Genomic DNA, 27,950 nt, shown 5'->3' with positions numbered 1-27,950 from the left:
GTACATGCATAGAGAGTACACACATCCGAACATGTATAGTGTACATAAGTGCACTACGTGCGTACAGAGTGCACACACATCCAGATCCATGTGGTGTACATGTATAGAATGTACACACATCCAAATAGTGTACAAACAAGTTCACTACGTGTGTACAAGCATAGAGCATACACACATCCATATAGCAAATGTACATAGGTACGCTAACCTGTATGCACATGCATAGCGTGTACACTCATCTATATGCATACAGTGTACACGGTATACTATAACCTGTATGTACATGCATATGGCATACACATGCACATCCGTATGTACACAGGTATGCTATTTGCTATATGTATACACATGCATATAGCATACATTCTTATCCAATGGACATAGGTGCACTACAGCACGCATACACATGCACAGTGTACATGTAGGCACATGTATACAATGTACATCAGTACACTAACGTATAAAGCACATACACATATGCAATAGTGCACATACATATGCAGCATGTATATGTATTAGTGTGTACATATCCAGAAGTTTATTCAGTGTGCATAGTGTACACGCATGCTTGTGTGCACATATGTATATATACATCTGCAGAAATCATCTGCACATACATGGTGAACGTACACAGGTATGTATATGGCATTAAATACATGCATGTATGTACACATGCAGAACAGATAGGTGTCCAAATAATGTGCATATAACCATAGTGCCCATACACACATATACACGTGTACATGCATGCCTACAGCATGCATGTGTGTAGGACACATATGAAGTGTACATACCTATACATTGTAAATACATGCACAGTAAAAATACATGTAGTATGGGTACACCACATACAAACATGTACATTTATACAGGACACATATACCGAGACCCAGAACGAGTCAGGAGTATTAACACTGCGGAAAGGCTTCCAGTTCTATCTAAGTGAATTTTTTTTCAAACAAAAACAGTAGGAAGGGCACAACCACTTTCCCTCAGAGCTCTGGGCCTGACCGTGGAGGTTCAGAGGTTTCCTAATGCAGTACACATCAGGACTGACTCACGACGAAGCGCTCCTTAAAAATTAAAAATGTGTCCTCATGTTTTGGCCTTTGAGACAAAAGCCTCTTATTTAATCGAGTTCTGACTGAATTTGACTCACAGTCCTCTGGCAGATTCTTCATTTTCTGGTGAGACAGACGAATGTCCCAGGGTGAGGGCAATGCCAGCCCTTTCAGGGTCAACTTTTCGAGGAGCGATGTCTGGCAGAACACAATCCAACACCATAGTAGGATCCCCCAGCCAGCCACTTAGACACTTTCGGGTACTTACTCTGTCTGCTTGTTTCCCTTTTTTGAATTCAGCTGGGGGGGGGGGGGGTAGAAAAAAACAAAAAATCAAAACCAAAAACAAACAGCCTAAGTGTTTGTGTGTCTGAAAAGTTAATACATCCACATCCAACTTTCTAAATGAGACACGGCAGGTATGATGGTCACCGAACAGCGGCCACTGTTGACAAAATACAAAGTCTTCTGCAAACAAGAACGAGTTTCTAGGAATACAAAAGTCAAGGGAATTTGCTTCACATATTAAAGCTGTCAAGGGTGCTCATCAAAAGTGTACTTAGAGGTTTTCCTTTCAAGTTATTTTTGAAGATTTTTAAGTTGCAATACTGAAAAGCCTCTGGGAAAAGAAAGGATACAGGTATCTGGAAGATTTCTACTAAATGATTTTCATGTCTTTTTGATAAAGTTAAATAAGGTCAGCCTTGAAGTAATGGGTTCCACGACTCTGAGGCTGTGGATGGAATCCACACCACCACCAGACAATTGAATAAACAGGAAGGCTGCACACACAGGACACAGGCAGTGAGCCAGCCTGACTAGTTGTCAGCTTCTGGGTCAGTTCTACCCAGCTCTGCCCAGGCCCCACTGGAGATGCAAACCTGCCCTTTAGAAGCCTTCAATCCCCGCCTTTCAAAATCTAATCCTCTTCAACTGAGGCCCAAGTCCAAAAATCTACTGACATCTTAGCACCTGTTAGGCCAGCTGTCCCCCAGCCTTTTTGGCACCAGGAATGGGTTTCATGGAAGACAATTTTTCTGGCGGGTGGTTTTGAATTGCAACTGTTCCACCTCAGGTCAGGCATCGGATCCTCATAAGGAGCACCTCCGAGATCCCTCACATGCAGTTTACAATAGGGTCCCAGCGCCTAGGAGAACACACAGCTTATAATAGGGTCCCAGCGCCTAGGAGAACACACAGCTTATGATAGGGTCCCAGCGCCTACGAGAACATACAGCTTATGATAGGGCCCCAGCGCCTAGGAGAACATGAGGCTTACAAGAGGGTCCCAGCGCCTAGGAGAACACACAGCTTATGATAGGGCCCCAGCGCCTAGAACATGCGGCTTACGAGAGAGTCCCCGCACCTAGGAGAACAGGTATTAAATGAGTTGGCAAAGCCAAAATCCACCCGATCTACCACTCCAAAACAAACATACACCACTGCCCAATATTGATGTGAGCCAAAAACATGGAAGTCCTGAGGGCCCACACTGACCACAGCCAGACACCACTTCTGCAAGAAGCAAGCACGTGCCTAAAGATCATCCGTGATAACCCAGGAGAGCAGCTTTGAGCAGAGACCAACGTGAAGGAGAGGCACGGGGCCAGGGTGCTGGGTGTGCCGGTCTTTGTGACCTCACTGAGATTGCTGACCTCTGGCCCTTGGTGTCTGTCCTATGGAGGAGGTAGCCGCCAAATCCCTGCCTCCCTTCAGCACTGACTGAGGCGGTCCTGAAGTCTCCCAAGGGTTGAGACCGCTTCTAAATCCTGTTAGCTGCACACCCACATAAAAAACAAAAAGCAAAATATCAAGTATGCAGACAGGAAAAGAAAAATACGTGAATCCTCCCTTATTCAACAGGTATTTAAAAAGAATCAGGAAAGTTGTGATAGTCTTTAAACAACCACCAGCTATCACGTCCTTTTGAAATGCTTTAGCTAATCAGGAACACCTTTACCAAGCACCTGTGTGTTCAGGAAATCAGTTGACAGGTCCCAAATAACCTCGGAGCTTACGACTTGACCCCCCACTCACGCGCATCACCTCTCCAGAGGAACGTGTCCTGGACACCTTTCAAATGATGAGGAACAGGAACAAGGGTAGCTTTCCCTCAATACAACAAAACAAGCTTGACCCCGAGGAGCCCGGAGAACAGCAACGTTGTTTAGATGCTTTCCCTCTGAACGTTTGTCAGAGCAAACGTTCCCATCCCACACCGCCCAGTGTTTACTCTCCCTGGGATACCAGCAGCCGTCAACCCTCAACAAGCTGGAAACAGAGGCCAAGCTGACAGGAGGCCTCTTTCCATTCCCTACTGAATTCGCTCAGGACACGGATGTTCCCAAACACATATGGCCCCGGGTATTCCACACCTGGAGAACATTCAAACAACAGATGCTGCAAAGACGTTCCCCTAAAGGAAACTCAGTTTCTAACTTCCCTTAGGGAAAAATATGAGACCCAGAACTTTCCAGAAAATCAAGTGTGGGAGGAAGCCACTCACCTCTGGCACTTCCTCAACCTGCCTTCCCGCAGGTGCTCAGGGATGTCCCCGTGCCAGCCCCGTCCACCCAGGACGGCAGCAGGGCTCAGGCAGCCAGCACCTGGGCAGCTGGTGAAGGAACCCCAGGGTGAAAACGCCATCCGAGGCTCCACTTCCCAGAGCCCCTCAGCAAGAAAAACAGACGCAGGACAGAACCGAGGGCTGATTCGAGACTGGGGAGCCACAGACCCGCACAGCTCAATCATCAGACATGCTCTTCTGTGGACAGAGCCCAGGGAGAGACCAGCACAGAGACCCTCGTGCCGGCTCCACGGGCCAGCGTCCTCCAGGGCTGCAAGTTTGTGATCACAGCTTCAGAATTTGGTTCCAGAATCTTCGGGAATCAAAGACACACCAAACTGTAAAGCTGCCAGGACAGCAGGGCCCAGGAGCAGGCTCAGGGGAGGACCACGTAGAAACCCCACACACAGCATACAGGTGTGCATGCTTACTCCACACATGCCACCCCTTCACCCAATACTATACACGCAAACGCATGTGTGTACTCCATACACACCCTCAAATACACTCACCAAATGTGATGCGTGTACACACTCCAACACACCCTCAAATACATACAACACACATGAACATGCTCACTGCACCCACACCTGCTAAATACACTCACCACACACGCACAAACGTGACACACCTGCACACTCATTCCAGACATCACACTCCTCACCAAGTACACAGGTGCACACCCCCCAAGTCCAGAACCTGCAGACTCCACAAGCTTTGGTTTCCCCCACTGTTTCTCTCATCACATGAGATCCACACACAGGTGTCATTTACTGACATCTAACACCGGGGAGACCCTTAGAACTGCAGTCACAAGTCGCCTTCATTCAGGCATTCATCACCAGCCTCCTGAAGCCACCTCCTGTCCCCACGGGGAGCGGGGGCTGAGACCGGAGACGTCACTGGGCTTACAGATCCCCAGGCTGGCAACCCAGCGAAATCAGGAGGGCTCGGCCATGGCCCTGGAGGGAGACGGGTACTGGGCTCAGGTATGCAGAACATGAGTCCTCATTTCCATACAGTGTCACCTACGACAGCGTCAGGTGAAAGCCAGTGGTTTGGCATTCCTGGGATAGACAGTCCTGGAATTAGAAGGGAAGCTTTTTACTCCTCCCTCTCTGAACACATGAGGTCCATGGTCCCCTCACATCTAACCCTGGGAATCCGAATCGGTGACTCCTTGTCCACCTGAGGACCACCCAAGAGGATCCACACACCTGCTACAACAGCAGCACCGCACCTGGTCTGCAGGGGAGCAAAGCAAATCCCACCTTTATGAATAAAACTGGATTACCCCGACACTGGCAGCCTGCAGTGTGTATATCGTCAAGCCCCCACATCTGCGCCACCTGCAAGAGGAACACAAGCCCTTAGTCCCGGGCTCTCAGGACAGCCTGTGAGGTGGATGCTGGCACCCTTCTCATCTCCCAGTGGAGAGGAGAGAAGGCCAGGGTCAGGGCTGGTGTATCAGGAGGGTCGGGGTTCAAACCCCATCTGCCTCACAAAGCAGCCCTTATCGTTCAAGTGACTTCTATCATCAGTCTTAAAACGTACCACAGTTACCAGCAATTCTGACTGCTGTTCCTTGGGACGTCATAAGCAAACATTTTGTTAGAAAGATTTTGCCAAATCTGCTTTCAAAATCCTGTTATGAAATGACTAATGAAAATTTGAGCTATGAAATAAAGCACATAGTTAAATGAATCCCAAAATGACTATCGTGAAGGAAGCTTTAACTTGAAGTGAAAAATATCCTCTAAATGACATCAGCCAGAATTATCTTCAATCATTACTGATCCCATATGCTTCATGAATTATACATCATCTCAGATATGAACTTAAAACCATTAGCTGAATGCACATTTCAGCGCAACCAAAGTTCTGCTATAATAAGCAGCACAGGCGTGTCTGGAGAGGATTTTAATTGGGACTACAAACGATGCGCACGATCGTGATAAGAGGTTTCATGCTGGCTGTTCTCCAAGGTGCGACCCAGAGAAACACCACTAACCTCAAAGAAACCTGCTGCTTTGTAATGAGATGAGAGATGATGTGGATGGACTACTGTAAATATTTGAAAAGGAGAAACAATGCAAGGAAAGGATCGTATCAGTTTCCCTTACATTGTTAGAAAAAACCGATTTTTCTTTTGGGATGATTTAAAAAGAAAATGACATTCCTGGATTTTTTTTTTTACTTTTCTTTCTGAGACTGGGTCTTGGCTCTGCCACCAAGACTGAAGGACAGTGGAGCAATCACAGCTCACTGCAGCCTTAAGTGATCTTCCCACCTCAGCCTCCAGAGTAGCAGGGACCACAGGCACGCACCACCACACTCAGCTCACTTTTCTGTTATACAGATGGGGTCTTGCTATGTTGTCCAGGCTGGTCTTGAACCCCTTGGCCTCAAGTGATCCTCCTGCCTTGACCACCCAAAGATTTTGCCTAAGCGACCGTGTCTTATCGGAAAATAGACATCAGAGCAAATGCATTTCTGTAAGATTTTCTACCTCTTTTCACTGGGGAAACAGGTAACTTGCCTCCAAGGGTCAAGACAAAGCCGTTACTGCAGACAAGAGCGCTGTGCATTCCGGGAACCGCTACACCACGAGGCGCGGCCGTGCACCCTGGACGCAGGAGTAACACACGAGGCTAGCACAGGCCGATGCTGGCCCTCTCCAGAAGCAGGCCTATCCTTCCTCCTCTCCTCAGCCCCCTCTCCCTTCAGGCCTCAGTGGCTGCTGACAGGGGAGAGGCCACAACTAGAGGAGGCTCTCAACTCCACCAGGGACAGGAGCCCCGGACGCTGGGGACTCAACTGCTGCCCTCCGCGCCCACCTCCTTCTGGTCCAGCCTTCTCAGGAGCCAGGCATGGCCACTTTGACCCTCTTTCCCTTCTGTGACTCCTACAAAAACCAGTCCAGCGAGCCCAGGCTGCCTCACACTCCAGGGTCACCCGGCACAGGCCCCTTCCATGTCCTTATCCACGCTCCTGGGGCCAGAAGGGTCTTGCAATATTTCACGTTCCAGTTGAGCATCCCCAGCCTGAAATCCAAAGTGCTCGGAAGAGCATTTCCTTCCAGTGTCATGAGGAAGCTCGGAATGTTTCAGGTTTCAGAGCATTTTGGAGTAGGGACTCTCAGCCTCATTTGAACCTCTTCAAGGAAGCCACACACTGAAGCCCCCGATGTCCACCCTACACAATCCCAGCGCACCCTCTGAAGTCCTCAGCAACAGATTTTCTTTCTTCAAAAATAACCACAAGTCACAAACTCACACGCAATCACAGAAGGGGGCTGTGGACACCCGCACAGACGATGAAATTTAACTGTCACATTTTTACCTGGGTAATTTAAAGTCATTCCTCAAAACACACCTGTTTCACTGAGTTGCATTTTAAGGTGAACACAAATCATTTCAGGGAAACAAACGTCACTTTGGGCTGCGTGTGGTTTCTTTACTCCCGTGAATAACTCACCGTTCACTCTCACTTCTGGATAAGGGAGAAGATGCAAAGAAATCTGTTAAAACAAAGACATGAAAACAAGTTTAAGAAGGGTTTGTAAAGGTTCCTCCTGTCCCCCTGGAGGGGAGACGAGGACGCCTGGAAAGCTCACAGGGGACAGGAGCACAGCCTCCTCGGTGTGCCATGGACGCCGCCTCGCCAAGGGGAGAGGATGATGCCTGGAAGGCTCACAGGGGTGGGAGCACAGCCTCCTCAGTGCTTTCTACACTCAGCAGCTTCAGAAATTCCCATAGAAGCAGAACACATGAGAACTGAGACTGGAACACCCCCAAAGAAAGGGGATGAGGGGTCAAAAAAAGCATTCGATCATTACCAAGGAGCGCAAGCATGAAGCCACTTCAAAGACCGTGTGAGAAGTCACTCATAGGCGTTTCAGAAAATAAGGGTAGCCCGAGATTGCTCGATCAGCTCAAACAGGCTGCCGTCCCTCAGGCCATGAAGTCTCTAAGTTGAGCCTCTCAGTGAGCAGAAGTCACTCGCATCTCTGCCAGAGAAAGTACTACAAGCCGACACATAACCTCATGAAACCTGGGCTTCAGCCCGTCGACAACAGTGAGTCTGACACGGTGCATCCCTCCAGATGGTTAAAGACCCCAGGGGTTTATCAGACAACCTCGAAGGGCTGTGTCTGTCCAGCCCCTTTTCCAAGTTCTCGATGATTTTTCCTGATGTACTATAAGCAGCATGTTCCAGTAGAGACGTAATTAACTGGCTGGGGATCCTCTTAATTTTGAAATTAGAAACACACTTGGCCAGGCACAGTGGCTCATGCCTGTGATCTCAGTACTTTGGGAGGCCGAGGCAGCTGGACTGCTTAAGTCCAGGAGTTCGAGTCCAGCCTGGGCAACATTGCAAAATTCCATCTCTACAAAAAATACAAAAGTAAGTCAGGCATGGGGACATGTGGGACATGTTCCTGTGGGTCCTGGCTACTCAGGAGACTGAGGCAGGGGGATCGCTTGAGCCTTGGAGGTGGAGGCTGTAGTAAGCTGTGCTCACACCACTGCCTGGGCAACAAAACGGTTTTTTTGCCTGTCTCAAAAAAACCAAAGAGAAAAAGAATTATATACCTGACTCAGCCAAAATAAAAGAGGCCTTGTGGAACGACCTGAAACACAGCTGCAAATTCTGGCAGGGCCTCCCCTGGCTTGATTTATGGTGAGTGTAGGACCGCTCTGAAGGATAGGACCCCAGGCACCTTCCGAGACTAGACCTTACAGTACAACTTCCCTTCGCTGGACGGAACACTGGCCTTGGATCCTGGGACACCCTGGGGCAGTGCCACCATCCCGAGGCCACCATGGCACAAGCAGGCCCTACCATCATGAAGCCTGGGACGTCCGTCAGAGCAGTGCCACCCACCTGAGGTCGCCATGCCAGGGGAGCCTGGACATCATGAAACCTGGGACATCCTGAGGCAGTGCCACCATCCCGAGGCCGCTGTGACACACGGGGGCCCTGGTGCCACTGAGAGGCTGCACAGCAGGTCCAAGCCCAGGCCAGGAGTGAAGAGGGTCCACATCCTTTCCATCCCTCCAGCTGAGTTCACAGACGTCTTGGAGCAGAAATGCATCAGCCTCAATGTCCACGGGTAAGTTTTGGACACAGAATCTGGAAGCATAAAAGATGGTCCTGGGCTGGTTGGTTGCCGGCTCGGACCTGTTCTCTTTCCACGCAAAACCTGGCTCACACCAAGCAGCGTCTAAGTCCTGGAAGACCTGCTGAACACAAGTGCAGTTACAAAGCGGAGAAACTGGAGGGGGCCGGGCTGTGCTCCAGTGACACCAGCATTTCTCAGGAAGACCCCAGACGTTACAGGGTCCAGGACAACAGCTTCTTGGGATTCAGGGCATGGAACAAGAACCCATTCCCCGGTCCTGTTGAATGTGAATTGGCTAAGGGCCGATTCCCTCCCTTGGAGGACTAAGCACCGCCCCACAACACCTTGGTATGGGTATGTTATTACATACGTTGGTATGGGTATGTTATTACCCATACCAAGGTAATAACAAGCCCGTTACCAGCAGGAGGCTGGTGATGAAGATGTGAGGACCAGTTGAGCACGAGGGATCCTGACAGATCATCCCTGGCACCGAGCAAGGGGCAGACAGTACCCCCTGTTCCTGACGCATCAGCCCTGGCACTGAGTGAGGAATGGCAGCATGGCCTGTGCCCCTGTAGATGCAGAGGGATGTGAGGGGGGCGCAGGCTGGGCTTTGAGGTTAACTCAACCATCTGCGCTTGTACTTCCGTTCCACAGGCAGCATTAGGGCTCACCTTGCCCCCGGGCTGCACTTTTTTCTGCTTATGAGTCGTGCTCGCTTTACATGGACAGGCATAGCTATAATAACGGTTCCCTGATTATTTTGCTGCCTATATGAAGGGCTTTCAGAATTCACTTCCATCCTTAGGAAAGGGGGCCAACACCAGGCTGTCTCCCTTAAGATGCCATGTCTCATACGGGGAAAAAAAATCAAGAGAAATGAAATAAAGGCCATAAAATACATCAGTTTCAACACTAAAATTTAATAGTACGCTTTAAATTGAAGATGAGTTAAGTCACATTTCCAAACCTCTGAAAGCACGGTTACTGGGAGGGAATGGTTTGCAACACACAAAGGCAGCTCTGTAGAAGGGCCTAGGCTGGATGAAGGCTCAAATGTCAGAGCAAGGAGAAAGTCTGAACAAACTCTCTCCTGCCCTGCTGCTGTCCTCTTCCAAAACACACTGGTTATCTGTCAGTTTAGAACAAGGCCTAGGGAGGTGGGAGGCGGGCCTGGGAGGGTCACCTAGCATCCAAGCTCCTCACCCACACAACCGCACCAGGCTGAGCTGAGCGGCACACACAAAGACGACTAACTCTCCCCAGAAAGAAGACGGAAGGCAGCACACTGCCACGCCAGGCGCCCTGCAGACAAGAAGATCGAGGGGAGCCAGAGGGACCTTTATTCTTGCTTGCATGGTGGAGGGAGGGGAATAATGCCACTCACTTGAGTGTTGCACAATTCTTTCTAGCACTGAATGGCAGAAAACAAAAATTATAGATGATTCCTCAAATAAATATTTCTGATGAACTGAACATAAATTATATTCAGGAAATAGCATTATGAATGCCTCAAGTGCTTCTGTTTTCAATAATCCCAGAGTAATTCTATAAACCCGGGAATCAGTCTCACCAAACCCCAGGATCACGGCCCAGGTGACGTGGGCACACACATCCTGAAACTCCAACGCTCAACTAAAGTGGGGCGAGTGAAAATGATCCTGGGTATAATTGACACGGACACAGGAAGGTGGCTGAGCCCCAAACCCCTAAACTAGGAAGACCAGCGTCCTTCAGGGGCCTCACCTCTGTCCTTTCCCAGCCTCTGGGAACCACCACTCTGCTCTCTACTGACACAAATGCCCCTCCAAGGTACAACACCAGGAAGATCATCATTCAAAACTGAGGAACGTGGCAGAACAAAGCTGTCAGGAGATTTTAATCACCAACACCACTAGTTACATGACCCAAAGATGATTAAAATCCCAGGCCCTTAAAGACTGAATGTCATCTATACTTAAATGCATTTAATCACCGTATTGAGGGGTTATTCCTTTGTTTTGCTGCAAATATATCCAACTGCTGTAAAAGGAAAAGGCAACTTGTTAACGAAACTTCTTGGAGTGTCTCAACAGGCCTCGAGGTAGGATAAAAGGCAGGACTTCCTGGCAGAAACGCTCAGCTCTGAGGTCAGGTGGAGTTCTTGAGCACCAACCAAGGCAAAATAAGGTCGAAGACCACACCACACTTTCCTCAATCACATCTTCATTCCACGTTTCCTTCTATTTCTCACGACTACACTGGGAGAAATTGCACTGAAAGAAAATGGAAACACACACATACATAGGAGACCCTGCAGATGCTGAGAATGGGTGCAGCTGTCACAGTCCGAATGTCCTTTCACGGCCATCTGACCTGGCTGGGATCCAAGTATCCAAGTGTAGGATTGTATGTCAGACCCGTGAAGCCAGGATTACAGCCACTGAATGGCAGTTTTCCATCCACGGCAACCGGCCTTGCTAGGGGCTTCCTCGGGGACCACCGACTTCACACCACCACCCCTCAACTACTTCAACTAGCCTACATCATGGCAGAGGCCTCTCCAGGCAGACCAGCCCTGCCCTAGTCCTGCTTCATGGCACATCCTCCAGGCAAATGTCCTTGGCCTCCTCCGGGAGGCTGTGCTCAGAAGGTGCCCTCATTTACTTCTGTGGCTCTGAGACATTTAACTAGAGCCCGACACACTTCTTCCTGTTCACATAATACTGAGTTAACAGATTTTTATGAGTCAATTTTCACTGGGAAAAACACCATTTCAGGAGCTCCAAATGACCACAATGAAAATGTTTTTACCTCCCCTTATGTGACATCGGCAACGCCAGGTCCAGGAAACATTCTGGATCTCAGATAATGGCATATCCACTCATAGTAAGTCTTGGTCTCGTTTCACAAGCTATCAAATCCTGCCCAGAAGCAGCAAAAACCCCACAACGTGGCAGGGAGGGGCGACCAGCGTGAGTTCTAAGGCCAGACCACCCGGGTCTGCTGACAGCGTGGTGAGGGGCAAACAGTGCAGGGTCTAAGGCCAGACTGCCCGGCTCCCACTGACAGTGTGGCTGCAGGAGTTTCCTAAACCCTCTGCTCTCCAAGGTTCATGTCAGAAAAATTGCAGTGATAACCGTGTCCACCTCGTTTAAATATATACATATATATACACATACACACATATATACACATATATATACACATATACGTATACAATATACACACATATACACACACATATATACATATATATACGTATATATACATGTATATATATACACACACATATATATACACACACATATATATATACACACACACCCCAAACCTACAGGCCTATAAAGGTCATTAATCCTAGTTATCCTCAAGGCATTGAGCGATCAATAATGAGCCATCCCCCTTGCTGCTGACCTGCCTCAGCCCCACCCTCCGGAAACCCCACATCCACATCAGCCACACAGGATGCGGCCAGGGAAGGAGCAGGACTGTCTCTTGGGAACTTAAACTCTGGAAGCTGAGTTAAATCAGTGCCGCTCAAATCTTGTCACCAACTATCTTGTTAAATTGGGAGATTCCATCTCTGGGGATCTTGAAGGAACTTGAGGCTCTACATTGAGTGAGGTGAGCACTCGTGCTGCAATGAGATGGCAGGGAAAGCAACCGAATCTGGGGTCATAGCTGCCTGAGGCTTGGGTCCTACCGGGAAAGTGACACCAGGGCCCTCAGGACAGTGGCGAAGGTCCCAGGAGGCAAGTCCCGGCGCAGAGACTCATGGACCCAAAGATTGCTCCAGGGCCAGAAGGGGCTGCTGCGCTGACAGCCACGAGGCAGGCAGCCTTCGAGCTCCTCCAGCTGCCATCCTGCAGGCAGGGAGGACAGTGCCCAGACCACCCCAGGGCTCCCCCAGCCTGCCAGGCTGGTACTCTTACTCCAGCCACTGACAAGAGTCCCCATGTTCTAAGCTAGGTTGAAACAGTGCCCTAGGCCTCGGGGCACATGCACCCCCCTGCAGGGCCACTCCTACCCAACACCTGGGGATGGCTATTCCCACACATCCCCAACTCACAGCACAACTTAAAAATGAAAGTCGGAAGATACAGCCAGGAAACCAATGCTCAAGAAGCAACTCCAGGGTGACTCTTCCTAGAGCTATTGCTACTGAACATCTTTAAAAACATTTCCAGGGTGACTTCCTAGAGCTATTGTTGTTGAAAATCTTTAAAATTCTTCATTTCAAAATTAGCTTTTATTACACTGTCTTCCCTATTCTACCAAGACTCTAGAAAACAAAACTACTACAAATTCCAATTCTATCTTATAGCAAGTTAGAAATACACGTTTCCTCAAAGGATTCTACATGTTTCCTTGGCAATATCCCTTCCATGCCCCATACTACTGAACGCAACAGGGAAGGCTTTTCCAACCCAACCCATCCCAACCCATCCCAACCCAACCAACCCAAACCACCCAAACCAACCAAATCCAACCCAACGGCCCTGAGACAGGCCCCTAATGAATCATCTACAAACTCTTGAGACAGGCTTGCCCTGACAAATCATCTGCAAACCCCATCTTCCATTAAAAACAGTACCGAAAATGAGCGTATTACCACTTTTTAAAAATTACTGTAAAGTGGACAGTGTTCAGTTCTGTGAATTTCGGCGCAAATATTCCCATAATCATCATCACACAAGCAGAACAGTCCAACAGCCCCAAACCCACTCACGGGGCCTCATAAGCATACCCTCCCATTCCCAGTAACCAACCTCTCTGTGTTCTCCCATCCCCCGGGTCTGTCTTTTGTGAGTGTTGTGTCAAACACTCGCAAAATCACGATTTCCTGGGCATCATGCTTGGAGGTGCAACTGGGGTGTCCAGTGATCAACAGCCAGGCCTTGGGGCTGCTGGGTATTTATTATTCCACGTATGGCTGTGGCACATTGTAACCTGTTTTGGGCAACTATAGACAGTGCTATTAACATCTGGGCACAGTTTTTCTTAAACATCAGCTTCTATTTCTCTAGGGTAAATACCCAAGATTAGGGTCACCGGGCCCCACTTTTGTGTGAGTTCAGTTTTGTAAGAAACCGCGAAGCTGTCTGCACTGTGCTGAACCCCAGCATCGCACAGGAGTCCCGACTGCCTGTCCTCGCCAGCACCTGGGGCTGTCGGAAGACCTTAGTCAGGGGCTCCAGCAGGGGTGTGAACAAATTCACTGCGGCTTCGGTGCACATCTCGGTGCAACCAGTCACGCTGAAGGTCATTTCAGATGCTTTCGGGCCATCCTCCCGTCCTTCTCAGCGAAGCATCTGTTCAGGTCTCTTCTGCTTTTAAGTCAGGTGGTTTGTTCTCTGTCATGAGCCGTGGGAGTCCTGTGCATTCTGGATATGAGTCCTTTGCCGGCTGCATGGTTCATAGACATCTTCTCCCCATCTATCGAAAATGTGTCTCTTCAATTCCCTAGGGGTGTCTTTTATATTAGAAGATTAATTTTGATGAGTCTTACCTACTTGTTTTCTTCCTTGATTATGGATCGTGGTATGGCTAAGAGCTCTCACCCTAGGTCTCGACAATTTCCGTTTCTTCTACAGGTTTTGTGGTTTGGTCTTTTACATTCAGGGCTATGGTCCACCTTAATTTTCATACAGGAATTTCTCCCTGTTTTCACTCTTTTGCATATGGCTGTCCCATAATTCCAGCACCATTTGTTGAAAAGACTCAAATTCCACTGAATTGCTTTTGCGTCTTTGGATGTGTTCTGGATTCCACTCTGCCAGCTGACCCGTGTGTCCATCCTGAGCATAATTTATGACTTTAGTGGCTGTCTCTGTGAAAAAAGTAATTCTGTCTGGAAGCAAAAACCACATTAGAAATGCTCTAAATAACATTCTTCCTGTTGTCAGGAGAGCAAAGCCACTGCCCTAAGCAGAGGTGAGGCCTCAACAGCTCCCAGGCACAACCTTAACACACAATGGGGAAGGGAATTCATTTCAAGGGCCTCAACGTGAGACCAGCATAGCCTTGAAAACTGCAATAATTTCTCAAAAGAATGAAATTCATAAAGAACTGCTGAGAAGCGTGTGATAAGTTACATAAATCACTGTTCCTTAAATTCTGACGGTTGACTAGAACAGAAATAGCCTCACGGTACAGTTCAAACAGGAGAACGGTAGGTAGGGGTGGTTTCCGCACCACACGGGGCCTGCAGGAAATGGACACTCTTCCTCTAAACGGGAGATCCCGGGAGTGATGTGATAAACTATGGTGAGAGGCACGGAACTGTGCAAGCCGGAGTCGCGGCCTTTGCCCCACCACGGAGCCTGTGTCCATGAAAGACGTGGCTCGAGTGTCAGGCTGGGGCAACCGAGGCAGTTACCAGGGGACAAGAAAATGAGCACACGGTGGAGGCAAAAGTCTGAAATTGGGCAACAACTTCGAGTCAAGTGGGACAAACCGACTCTAAATACAGGTTCCAAAAACCACCAGAGAGCTGTTCCTCGGCTCTGGAAAGGCTAAGTGACTAATGCCTACACTGAGCATCTGCTCCCAGAGATGACCCTGGTGACCTAAAGCCCAGCTCCTCCGAAGCAGCGCCGAACATCTGTGAGGAACTTTGTTGGTATCTTACGGCACATTGACATGTTCCCTTAAAATCTGGTATTTCATCAACAATGCAGGTGCCAGCTTTGACTCATACACATTTTGATTAAACAAGATAATTTACACCCTGACCATGCCAGGTAAGAGGTTTACTACAATCTTTAAACAGAGCCAGAGGCTACAGTCTGCTCCTACACAACACCATGTCTCTACAAGTTCGATGGGTTTTTATTTTCCATGTCTTCACTTGCCTAGTGCTAGAAAGCAGATTAAAACCAGAAGGAAGCCAGAAACACTATTGAATGAGACTCACATATCTTGCAGTCATCATCGTGATGAGATGTTTATTAAACAGAAATGTTCTCCCCTGTAGAAAGCAGCACACATCAACACGCACCGATAACTGTCGCCAGCATTCCAGATCATCTTCCCTTCCATGACCACAGTGCAGGGCAATGGACCACGCACACCTGCAGACCCACGGAAAGCAGGGTGACACAGCCAATTCTTGTAGTGAGCAGGCCAGGGTGCACTCAGAGTGCATCTCTTTCCAGAGGGCCGCCATGGAAAGTTACACATTTATTCCACGAGTGAATGGCACTGCACCAAACATTTCTGTAAGATTCTCTAAGCAAGCTTTTCCTTCTGCCTAAAATGGCCCGACACAAACTGAAAAAGCTCTTGGAGCTACCAAAGACTTCAGTATCCCCTAAACTATTGTCATGCACATCCGTGTGAAGAGACCACCAAACAGGCTTTGTGAGCGCAACATGGCTGTTTATTTCACCTGGGTGCAGGCGGGCTGAGTCTGAAAAGCCAGCGAAGGGAGGTAAGTGTGGGGCCGTTTTATAGGATTTGGATAGGTAAAGGAATATTACAGTCAAAGGGGGGTTGTTCTCTGGCGGGCAGGAGTGGGGGTCACAAGGTGCTCAGTGGGGGAGCTTTTTGAGCCAGGATGAGCCTGGAAAAGGAATTTCACACACAAAAAAATCATCGCTTAAGGCAAGGACTGGCCATTTTCACTTATTTCTGGTAGTACGTTATCAGTTAAGTCCAGGCAGGCATTTGCACTTTTGTGATTCTTCAGTTACTTCAGGCCATCTGGGCGTATATACAGGCAAGTCACAGGGGATGCGATAGCTTGGCTTGGGCTCAGAGGCCTGACAACTGTAGTGTTTACTTTTAAGGTGTGGGGTAAGATCATGTAATCCCCAACTAGGCTCCTGATGCTGTGTGTGGCATCCAACAACAGCACGTTCCATTCCTGGATTACATTTGACTCAAGAGTCCACAGTGAGAACGATTTCTGGTGAATGAAACACCAGGCAGGAGGGTGATTCCACTGGGCAGGTCTCCACACACAGCCCAGGAGCTGAGGGGAGAGGAAGAGGCCCACACGCATCCACCGTGCTCACGCCCCCTTCGAATGACCCCCACTCCTAGAGGCCCGGACCCAAGGGAAATCTGACCTGAAAATGGGCAAACCTTCACTTTGGCAGAGGGACAGGGACTCGGGGCCACAACTTGACCTCAGAGCAACACAAGTGCAGACACAGCACCCCAGGACACCCTCCCCACCCAAATTCAAGGAGGAAAACCAATGCCCCGCCCCCTTGCGGAAACCCCTGCGTGTGCAGCCTCTCCCGTCCCACGTTCCGGGCTCAGCACCTGTGCCTCAGCCCTGGCACTGCTCACCACACCCACAGGTGTGCCAGGAGGGGGAGGTCCTAAGGTCTCCACTGCACCAAAGCCTGCAAGGCAAAGGGGCCGCTCCCTCCAGCAGGAGTCCAGAAGCACAGACTGCACCAGCGTCAAGGCGTGAGAATTCTCCCCTGGGTCTCCGAGTCTCCAGTCTGTTGCCCGCCAGGGTGTTCTGCCAATGGCGAGGCCCAAGCTGGGTGGCACATTTGGTTCTCACCATTTCCCTTGTCAAGATCAATATTGCAAACATATCCAATTCATCCTGTCACTAAAAATGAAATAATCTGCCATCTCCATCACAGATGATGCAATCAGGTTTCCATTACCAGGTTTTGTTTTTTTTTTCTTTTTTTTTTTCTATTTTGAGATGGAGTTTCTGCTCTGTTGCCCAAGGTGGAGTGCAATGGTGTGATCTCGGCTCACTGCAACCTCTGCCTCCCGGGTACAAGTGATTCTCCTGCCTCAGCCTCCCAAGTAGCTGGGATTACAGGTGCCTGCCACCATGCCCGGCTAATTTTCATCTTTTCAGTACAGACGGGGTTTCACCATGTTGACCAGGCTGGTCTCAAACTCCTAACCTCAGGAGATCCACCTGCCTCCTCCTCTCAAAGTGCTGGAATTACAGGCATAAGCCACCACTCCCGACCATTACTGGTGTCATTTCTAAGCCACTCTCTCACACCCACTCCCATTTTTTTTTTTTTTAAAGAACCAGCTTTATGCCTATATTTTTTCCAAGAGAACCAGTTACTCATTTGAAGTACAAATAAGACACCATGTTTAAAAACCAAAAATGCCCATTTGCACAGAAGTCTCCAAATACCCAGTCGATTTAAGCCTTGAGAATAAGATCAAGCTGTTGGCTGAATACAACTTCCCTTTCCATCTGTCTGCCTGTGAGTTAGACACAAGGACGAAGCCACGGGCTAGGGACATATAGGCAGGAACCACCAAGGCAGCCGAGACTCCAAATAAAAGCTGGAAGGACCAACACAAAGGAACCACACCCTGCACGCCCTCCTCTCCTTCCTTTTCAGAATTTCCAGAGGATGAAACAGGGACCTCCTCAGACGTCCCACGGTGCAGGCGGCCAGAGGGGAAGGCGGTGGCAGCCTGAATGAGGCGACCGGGAAATCACATTCCACAAACAGAAATTCTCCATGTGCTTTACATCCTCTGTCTCTGAAGAACTGTGCCAGTCTAACCGTCGCTAGAAAACCGCATTCAAGTGTCATTTCCCATTTCAAGCAAAGAAAACAGTGGTGGGGCATGAGGGAAAAACGTAGCCATGTGTTCTGGGCTATTAAATAAGCTTTTTTTTCTGTTATAAATGTATAATTTTACATTCTCAGATTTCTGTATAATTGATATGCTTCCTAATTTTCAGACATAGTAATAAAAAGTGAATTCCAAGTGTAAGATTGGAGGACCTCTTCACATGGCTTCAGGTTCTGCTACTGTGTTTCAACTTAAGAAAATTGTTCTGTGTGTTGGTAACAAGGCCTGAGAGTCTATGTGAGAGTCTGCGTGGCTGTACTCAGGGTTCGTCTTGGCTCCGTAGCAGAGGATGTTACACTGTTACATTATCTTCTACAAAAAATCCTGAAAAAATGAAGGCTGAATAGACATCCACACCCTCCCCAAATCATCCAAATGTCCATCGATATGAAAACAGATGAATTACGGTTTCCATCATGGAATATTCCTCAGCAGTGAAAACAAACTCTAGCCACAGGTGCCAACTAGGATAAAGAAAACCTTGTAAACATGCTTGAAGTGAACTGACTAGGCGGAAATCCTCGATTACAGGCATCTGCTCCAAAAGGGTACTGTTCTGAATCCTGTGATGTAGAATTGTAGTTAGCAACCCTGTTTCGGGGCACATCTAGAAAAAAGCAAAATAATGACTACACAATTTTAAATTCTTTGTAAATTATACCTATTATTATGAAAATTCTAAAAATGTGAAAATCTTCCCAACTGTTCTTGGACAAGCTTCAAAATAAATACCCTGGCATTGCTTGCCACACCCACAGGTGTGCCAAAATCAATGAAAATATAGCCCAAGTTAGTAGAATCGAAACCTGAAGATGTACGAGCCGTCCCTGCCTCGCTATCTACACATCGTGTAGAAATTTAAGAGCAGGTAGTGACACTGCAATGCAAGGCTCAAACCAACTGGGTATTTGGAAACTTCTACGCAAATTGGCATTTTCGGTTTTTAAACATGGTGTTATTTGTACTTCAAACAGGTGACTATTTGGTTCCCTTGGAAAAAATATAGCCATAAACCTGGTTTAAAAAAAAAAAAAAATAAGGGAGTGGGTATGAGAGAGAGTAGCTTAGAAATTTTAAAAGTATTGGCAGGGAGCAGTGGCTCATGCCTGTAATCCCAGCACTTTGAGAGGCAGGCCCCACGGGGCTTTTGAAGACACCGGTCTCCTCTGCTGCCTTCCTGCTGGACTGACCCCAGGACATTCACTGGGTTTCCACCCCTGTCTCATTCAACATCCCAAGGGTGGTCTTCATCCTCGTCTGGGGCTCAGCTCTGCCCCAATTTCCTAAATCTCTGCCTTCAGAGCCTGAAAACACCCACGCCCAGTGTCACTCTCAGTCCACGTTTACCCCAGAGAGTCCCAATTTTATGTTTTCCCAGCATCGCCTTAGTGATAATTTATCCTGTAAATTCCAACTGCCTTCACACCTCACCCTTGCTGTCTCCCAGCAGGCCCCACACCCAGGTCTGTGCCCGCTGCCCTGCTCTGCCCATGTGGGGACCACCTCTCTTTCTTGAGGAATCAGCTGGTGATCATCTCCTTGTGGAGGGCTGCCCTGACTTCCAACTCTCTCCAGCAAAGGCAGAAGCCATCCTCGGTACTTCCCCAAAACTCAGGCCAAGTATGAAGGTGGTGCAGATGCTAGCTGTGCCTGGGATGCCATGGGCAGGGTCCCCATTTGCTCTGCACATGGCCCGGGGCACCGCCTGAACACAGCAAGTGCTGAAGAAACAAAACTGACGTGCGCTGACCTCTGATAGGGCCTCCTTCACCATCCACATCTGTCTCCCCTCTGGACAGTAAAATCCACAAGTCACGGAGGGCTTGTCTCACTCATCTTCAAACTCCCAGGGTCACCCTGGCAGGTAAAGGGAACTCACATGTCTTCTGAAGGAAGCAGCTGGTTAGCTGCCAAGTTAAAGGGCCTCTGAAATTCAGAGCTCCGCATAGGAGTCCATCACACTTTTTTATGAATGACTCCAACCACGCAGAAGTGGCCGTGGAACCAGTGCTAACCAATCCAGGGTTTGTTCACTGTTTCTCAGTTCATTATCACAACTCATTCTAACAGAGCAGCTGCGCACAGATCCTCAGACGTCTACACAGAGTGGGACAATGGCGCCGCGTCACGTCAACGTCCTGTTGCAGACTGGGAGACACCGGTCAGACACGGACCCAGGCAGAGCACAGACCTCACGTTAAATCTGCTCCGTGTAAACAGCACTCCCTGTCAGGCCCTTTCCTATCTGCACAGCTTCTACAAATTCAACTCTCGCACCTGACACCTAAGAATACTGCACAACCCCATGTGAACCCCCCACTGACTTCCCAAAATGACCCGGCATGGCCGAGTACAAAAAATTTCAACATAAGGACACTGGAGGGCATGTGGGGCTTTCTTGAGTCCCTGCTGCCTGATGGGAAGGCTCAATGCTTCACACCCGTACTGAAGGGTGGGTCTCTTCGGCCCCGGCTTTGACCTGGAGCTAATCAGCGTTAACTAATTTCACTTTCCAGGACCAACTTCAAAGGCCTGCAAAGCCAGAGAAGGAGAGGAGATGGAACACGCCCTCACCTCAGATCTGCTGCAAGCACGCACTTCTCAGATGCGTCCCAAGTTGCACAGCGTGTACGATGCCTGTTTCACATCCGCCGACCTGCAGGTCTTCTATGTGGCATCAGCCTCCTGGGCACTGGGAACAAGAGGTATAATGGCAAGTCCCCTCTGCAGCAAAGGTGAGGCAAAGGGACCCAACGCAATGGAACTGACCTTTTTCTGACAGTCTCAAAACAGAAGGAAAATGCTGTACAGCCAACTTCCCCTTACGCAGGTTTATTTATCTGTGACTCAGAGGCCATGACAGACAACTTCAGGTTCTTACGATTCCTATTTTCCCCATCCAGGAAGCCTTTGTTTGTAATATCGTACGAACTTGCCATTTTCTAGGCCAAAAACAGCAAATATTGGCAGTTTCTTACGGTTCAACTGAATAAAATATGATCATGGCCTTTTGTGAAACCATGAAGAAAAGGTGGATATCTCAATGTGTGTTTCCAGACTGACTTTGTTCCTGAAGCACTAACTCTGTTCACTCAGGATTTTAGACACTGAAGAATAAACATCAATATCCCACCAAGAAAACCAAAAGAATGAAATAATTTTGCATCCACCTTGGAGGCTTTTTAGGACAAGGCAGGACACAAACTTTTAAAAAGCTGCAGTTGTCCCTCTGTGTACACAGGGACATGGATTCCAGAACACGCCCCGAGTTGACCCAAATTACGTATCCACAGGACCCCCCAGCCACCCTATGGAACTGCATGCAGGAAACATCGGCCCTCCACAAAGCCAGGTATTTTCAGTAAGGGTTTGGTTGGAAAAAAAATTAACATAAGTGATCCTTCGAAGCTCAAAACCCATGTTGTTCAAGGTCAGCTGCATTTACTACTTGTCTCATATCTGAGGCCTGAAAGCCATCATTCTTGATACCTTAACGTGACGGTTAACAAACTAACTGTTCTGATTAGAAAGAGGAAAAAGCTTATTTTTAAGCTGACAATGAGAGTGGAAGCAGCTACGGTGAATGGAGAACAGACCTAAGCAAGCACCAACGCTGGGGTGACTGCCTGTGCTCAGACTCACCAGGGCCTGTTCCTCCATCTCCCTCTGCTGAAAGGGATAACCGCTTCTCTCCCACGACTAAAGGGCCTTTTTTAAATGTTCACACGAGAAGTGCTATGAAAAGCTGAAAGGTCACAGATAACATTTTTAAAAATAAACATTAACGTAAGCATTTAACAAGCTCATTATGATTTAAAAATTAAAAGAAAGGTATTAAGTATTAAGTTCCTGGGTGCGGTGGCTCATGGCCGTTTGGGTGGCCGAGATGGGTGCATCACCTGAGGTCAAGAGTTTAAGACCAGCCTGGCCAACATGGTGAAACCCCGTCTCTAACAAAAATATGAAAATTAGCCAGGCATGGTGGCAGACGCCTGTAACCCCAGTTACTTGGGAGGCTGAGGGAGGACAATCACTTGAACCCAGGAGGGAGAGTTTGCAATGAGCCGAGATCGTGCCATTGCACTTCAGCCTGGGTGTTGAGTGTGAAACTCCATCCCAAAAAGAAAAAAAAGTATCAAGTTTTCCTTCCAATGAACATATCATTCAGCCACCGAGGTATCCTATAGCTACTTATTCAGCCATGAGATATACCACAGGAGACAGAGGCGAACAGGACACAGTTCTTCCCTGAAAGAAGGCTGCACCCTCAACAGAAGGGAGGCGCACACTCCGGATGGAATCGGCATAGGGAACAGATGCTGCTGGAGGTGGAACTGGCTACACAGAGCACCCGCTCAAGTGTCTGAGAAATAAGGAGCGGTTGGTGGCATCACCTTCCATACCTGAGCTGGGGCGGTGGGGAGCCTGTCATCACCACCACCACCTGGGACAAAGACCCCCAGAACCACACAACGAGCTTACAAACTCACCGAGGCGACGACCGAGCATGTGCGTGGAGTGATGCGAACACGCAGACCTCAGGGCCATGCGCGGCGTTGGTTTTGCGCATCAACTTGAGCGTGCCCGGGGTGCCCAGATGGTTGGTTCTGCATTATTTCTGTGTGAGATGCATGTTTGCCTCTGGACTGAGTGGAGACCCATCTTCGCCAGTGTGGGGGGCACCACCCTATCCACCCAGGGCCCGAGTAAAACAACAAGGCGGGGAAAACTGGGTTCACTCCACCTGTCTGGCTGATGGGCCAGTAACATCCGTCTTCTGCCGCCCGTGCTCCTGGGTCTCAGCTCCTCGGACCCGTTGGGATCTGCACCCTCCGCTTCTCAAGTCTTCAAGACACACCCTCCCAGGACTCTAGCTTGCAGGCTGTGGGTTCTGGGGCTTCTTGGACTCTGTAGCCCCTGCAGCAAGCCTCCCCCTGGAGACACACGCACACCTGGCTGGCTGTCTCTCTGGAGATCCCTGACTAAAAGCCGCCCCTAAAAGTGGTCTTCAGAGTTTCTTTCTAGCCCTAAGATCCCAGCGCCCCTCCTACAATTCTAGGCGGAAAGGTGAACGGAGACCAACGGACAGAGGCGTGTGCGAGGACACGCCAGGCAGCGGCACTGGGCAGGAGGGCAGTAACGCTCACTAAACAAAGAATCAATGTTACTTTCCACAAAAATGAGAACAGTAAAGATTTCTTCAAACAGAAATGAGTTTTTTTCATGATTTGCTCTTAATACATAAAAATCATAAAAGTAGGCCTATTAACAATTACATAAGTCTTTAGAGGCCCTTGAACTACTTCTTTCCCTTGTGTTTTTATACAAAATAAGCCTGAGGTTAAAGAGAATAACGTCACTGGCCACAGCTGGGGCCATGCGAGGACACAGCTTATACCCATCAGGTCCCTGGGTGCCCCGAGTCCTTCCCTTGCTATTGATGGAAATACGGGAGAAACCAGGAGGTCTGAGCATTTACCTGGCTGTGCTCCCAGGGGCCGAAGAAAGCACCCATCTGTCCAGTCTTCCCTCCACCCTACGGTTCCCTCCTACCCGGACTCTTGGGCTGACGCGGCTCATGCACTCAGCAGCGCAATCATTAAATGTTTAGCTTCGCATCACGAGGGCCTCCTCTGGCCTCCTCTGACCACCACTGAACCTGCAGCCAGCACTAGTCTGCAGGACACGCGTGGACAAAGCTGATGGGTCACGTCCTCCAACAAGGAAGGTACCAGGCAAGGAGTTGGAGAGCTGAGGATGGAGCAGCACTCACCCAGGGAGGCGAAGGCTAGCAGCGGCCACCACCGAGGACCTCCCTTGCCACCCGGAGGACAGCCCACCCAGGGAGGTTAAGGCCAGCACCGGCCCCCACTGAGGGCCTCGAGGGCTCTCCCCATCCTGAAGGCGGCTGCGATTACATTTCCCATGGCACCAAGAGACCCCGTATTGAGCACAAACCTTTTCAACCTTCGAGTCAATAAGGAATCACAACACAGACATTCCCTCAATCCAACTGGCCCGCCCACAAAACAGACACGCAATCATACACATTTCCTGTGGGAAAGTCAGTCAGTCCCTGGGGCCTCGCGCCAGGGGTGGGGAGCATCATGGGGAGACGCCCCAGCCTGGCTCCTCCCCCTGCAGCTCCTTTTCCCTCTGTCCCCCACCCCTCCCCCAACCCAGGCTCAGAGGTTCCTTCCTCAAATTCTTTCCCCTTGATGAAGTCATTCATCCCCAAAATACAAAGCAAAGTCATGGGGGCTCAAGAGAAAATCCACACCGTGGCTCGTGTTTAAGATTCTCATATGTTTGAGAATAACCAAGCAAGAATCTTTGGCGTCTGAATGTGGTCTGAAGGCATCTGAGTACAATGCCCGGCACTGGCCCGGAGTGGATCATGGGTGTCTCGGACATCTTTGTAACTCTACACCAATTATTTTGAAACACACTAGAATAGAACCATGTGAATAGCTACTTCTCAGTTAAAAGTAGGAAAAGACTCCAAATGCTGCCCTCAAGGAACATCCTTCCCATGAGGAGTTTCTGCATCGGGCCTTTCAGGCACAGGCAAGGCCCCTGGGCCCAACTCCCTCATCCCTGAGTCATAAAGCAGCAAAGACGGTGGGAAATAAAGCAAGTGAAGGAGTCAGTCCCGCACAAAACAGGCTCCAGAAGCCACAGCCACTCTCCCAGTGTGAGAGCCAAGTCCAGAGACATGGAAACACCAGCGTTCCCAGGGAGGAGGGCAGAACAATGCCATTTCCCCCGAGTTTAGGGAGACAGCACCCCACGTCCTCTGGCCTTAATAGAAGAGAGACTTCACATAAATGATTTCAATGAATCCACCACACACAGAAAGTGGGCTAAGGGCTAACACACCCATTTAAATGCCCAGCAAAAACACATTAAATGAACACACAGATAAGCGAGGTTCTCCTGTTATCCATGAAATATTCAGAAACAAATCCAGCAAGCAATCTCTTTGCAATAAAAGACCAATTCGGAGGTGCAGATTAAAAATCAAGATACAACTGAACCCTTAATACACCAAGAACCAAGTTCCACGGAAGTGTAATCACATCACCACCCCCAGCTGAAGGAAGCAGCACTGGCCACCGACCAGCTGTTCACTCGTGGGTCAGTGAACGAAAGGCGATGCTGTCCAGGACAACGATGAGATGTTAACCTGAAAAGGGCAAAATCGCAGAGGCTGGAGAAACCTTCCAGGTAACCCGACCCCCTCAGTGGACAGAGGACCCCTGTGGGGCCACAGAGCCCAGAGCTCCAATGTGTTCGGGGCAAGCACTCAACTGCAACCCTGATGATGTCCGAACGCCTTCTGCCCCTCTGTGTCTCTGCCCCACTAACAGGGAATCCATGAATGCTAAGGAAATGTAACGCGTTTCACAACACGTTTAGATTTTTAGCAAATTAAAGATCAACAGTGAGAAACTTTGGGAATTAACCAAAATACAGTTCACTAAATGCCCAAACTCAAAGCTAGTCTCCAAGAGGTGATAAACTGTGTGTGGTGGTTAATGCTGTAAATCCCAGCAGTTGGGGAGGCTGAGGCAGGAAAATCACTTGAGCCTGGAAGGTTGGTATTGCAGTGAGCTGTCACTGCACTACTGCACCCAGCCTGAGAAACAGAGTGAGACTGTCAAAAACAAACAAACAAACAAACAAAAATTAAACGAGTTCAAATGAATTCGCCCATACCCTTTAAATTTTCATTTGGGTACATGCGGTGATCTAGTTCCTTTTTCCCTTGCAATACATGAATAATCTAATAATTAAATATAATCTAACCTTTCAATGGGAAAATTTAATTATTTTCCCATTTCATTATTCCCTATCTCAGGGAAAAAGTTAAAATTATTCCCTATTTCAGGGAAAAAGCTAAAAATCATTTTCAACCTTCCTTCCACAAAACAGTATACTCAGTCATCTCCATCTGCTTTACCATGTGGAATTCAACTTCACGTGTCTACAGTACAGTTTTTGTTGAATAGCGTTTATGTAGATAGGCAAGAGAAAGAAACACTTGGTCTATGTAGAAGCAGCAGAAGACACGTTTTAACAGAAAAGGGAGAAGATAGCACCGTGTGAATCATCCAGAAATTCTGTCCTCATCTTGTCCACACACACAGAAAACACCAAGCACGTGCCTAGTGTCCAACAGGAGCACAGAAAAGACAGGGATCCCTCCAATTGTTTAATGGCCAGCCCCACTTGTCACCGCCACATAACAAAATCCACAAGACAACTTCAGCACGTTTCATTCACGATTCCATGGAAATCAGGCTGAAGAACTTAGAGATGTTTTGCCCACACTTAAAAATCCAAGTGTGGGACTCCTAGAAATAAAACACATTATGGGTTCACTTAACTTTTCCAAATTTTTACTTGGAGAAACCTATGAAGTTCTTGTCAGTCACATCCTTAAGTTTTTCAATAATTTTTAAATGCAAAGGTTGGGCAAGACTTGTAAAGAGGTACACACATACGGCCCAGCGCGGTGGCTCACGCCTATAATCCCAGCACTTTGGGAGGCCGAGGCGGGCGGATCAAGAGGTCAGGAGATCGAGACCATCCTAGCTAACATGGTGAAACCCTGTCTCTACTAAAAATACGAACAATTAGCCAAGCGTAGTGGTGAGCGCCTGTAGTCCCAGCTACTCGGGAGGCTGAGGCTGGAGAACGGCATGAACCCAGGAGGCGGAGCTTGCAGTGAGCTGAGATTGCAGAACCACACTCCAGCCTGGGTGACAGAGTGAAACTGTCTCCAAAAAAAAAAAAGGAAGTACACACATACATGCCACGTTCTTCTCCCAAAGAGATGGGCCCCTTTTTAAGATTCCAGATGTAAATGTGGTTGTCACCCTGCTTTTGAGAGGATGGGCTGTGTTTTAAGCATGAACACACTTTCCTCCATGCACCAAGGATGCACCATGGAGGACCGTGCTGCCGCCACCTCCCCAGTCTCTGCTCAGGGTGGGGCAAGGGGAGCTCGTCTGTCTCCCGTGTACACCGTCAAAAGGCCAGGTGCTCAGAAGAGGGCTTCCAGGACTTGCTGTAGGCATTCGTTAGCAGGGCAGGCAGTGCCTCGTGCTGGTGGGCATCCAGCAGTAAGGGGGTCTTGCACTTCACTCCCTGGACCCAGCCCCATACAGAGGGGAAAGAGACACCTGTATCGTAACTCATGTGTATTTATAGACACACAGAGACACTGCAGTGCAAGGAGCAGAACTAGAAGGAATCGTGGAAATAAGAGGGAAGACATTTGGTTACGACTGGCAGAGCCACCTCAAGCCTCAGCACTTCCTGCCAGAGCCCTCACTGACCAGACTCCTCAGGGGTCACTGCCACTGCCTTGCCCAGCTCATGACAGGGCAGACAGTGACAGAGCCTCAGAACAATCTCCCACTCCTTCCTCACCAGCCCAGGGGACAAGCTGCTCATGAGTGTCCCAAAGCCTGAATGTGGGAACACACAGGTGACTGAGCAGAAAGGGGGAAAATCACAATCGCCATGGGTGTGCAGATATTGCGGGGCACACCAGCAGCCCTTTCCACCTTAAAGAAGATGGCCACGGGTGTGAGGATGCTCCCGCGTGACCCAGCCGTCCTTT

At 48.8% G+C, this 27,950-nt stretch overlaps 1 protein-coding gene across 4 annotated transcripts in view; it reads right to left on the bottom strand.

Annotated features, from left to right (window-relative positions):
- The window catches only part of LOC117082704 (36.4 kDa proline-rich protein-like), a 351,415-nt gene that overhangs the window by 254,195 nt on the left and 69,270 nt on the right, over positions 1-27,950 (bottom strand). The window contains exon 4 of one of the 4 annotated variants that reach the window (XM_033209632.1): positions 6,845-7,147. The exons of 1 other annotated variant lie outside the window; for it this stretch is intronic. The gene's annotated coding sequence lies outside the window, so the exon portion shown is untranslated. Of the gene's footprint in view, positions 1-6,844; positions 7,148-9,814; positions 11,011-23,144; positions 23,254-27,950 lie in introns of those variants that run through there. 2 more of the 4 variants (XM_033209635.1, XM_033209633.1) reach the window with 2 other exon arrangements.

Source organism: Trachypithecus francoisi, unplaced genomic scaffold (genome assembly GCF_009764315.1).
Source record: "Trachypithecus francoisi isolate TF-2019V2 unplaced genomic scaffold, Tfra_2.0 Lachesis_group9, whole genome shotgun sequence".
Taxonomy (NCBI): domain Eukaryota; kingdom Metazoa; phylum Chordata; class Mammalia; order Primates; family Cercopithecidae; genus Trachypithecus; species Trachypithecus francoisi.
This window is presented reverse-complemented; position numbering and strand designations above follow the sequence as displayed.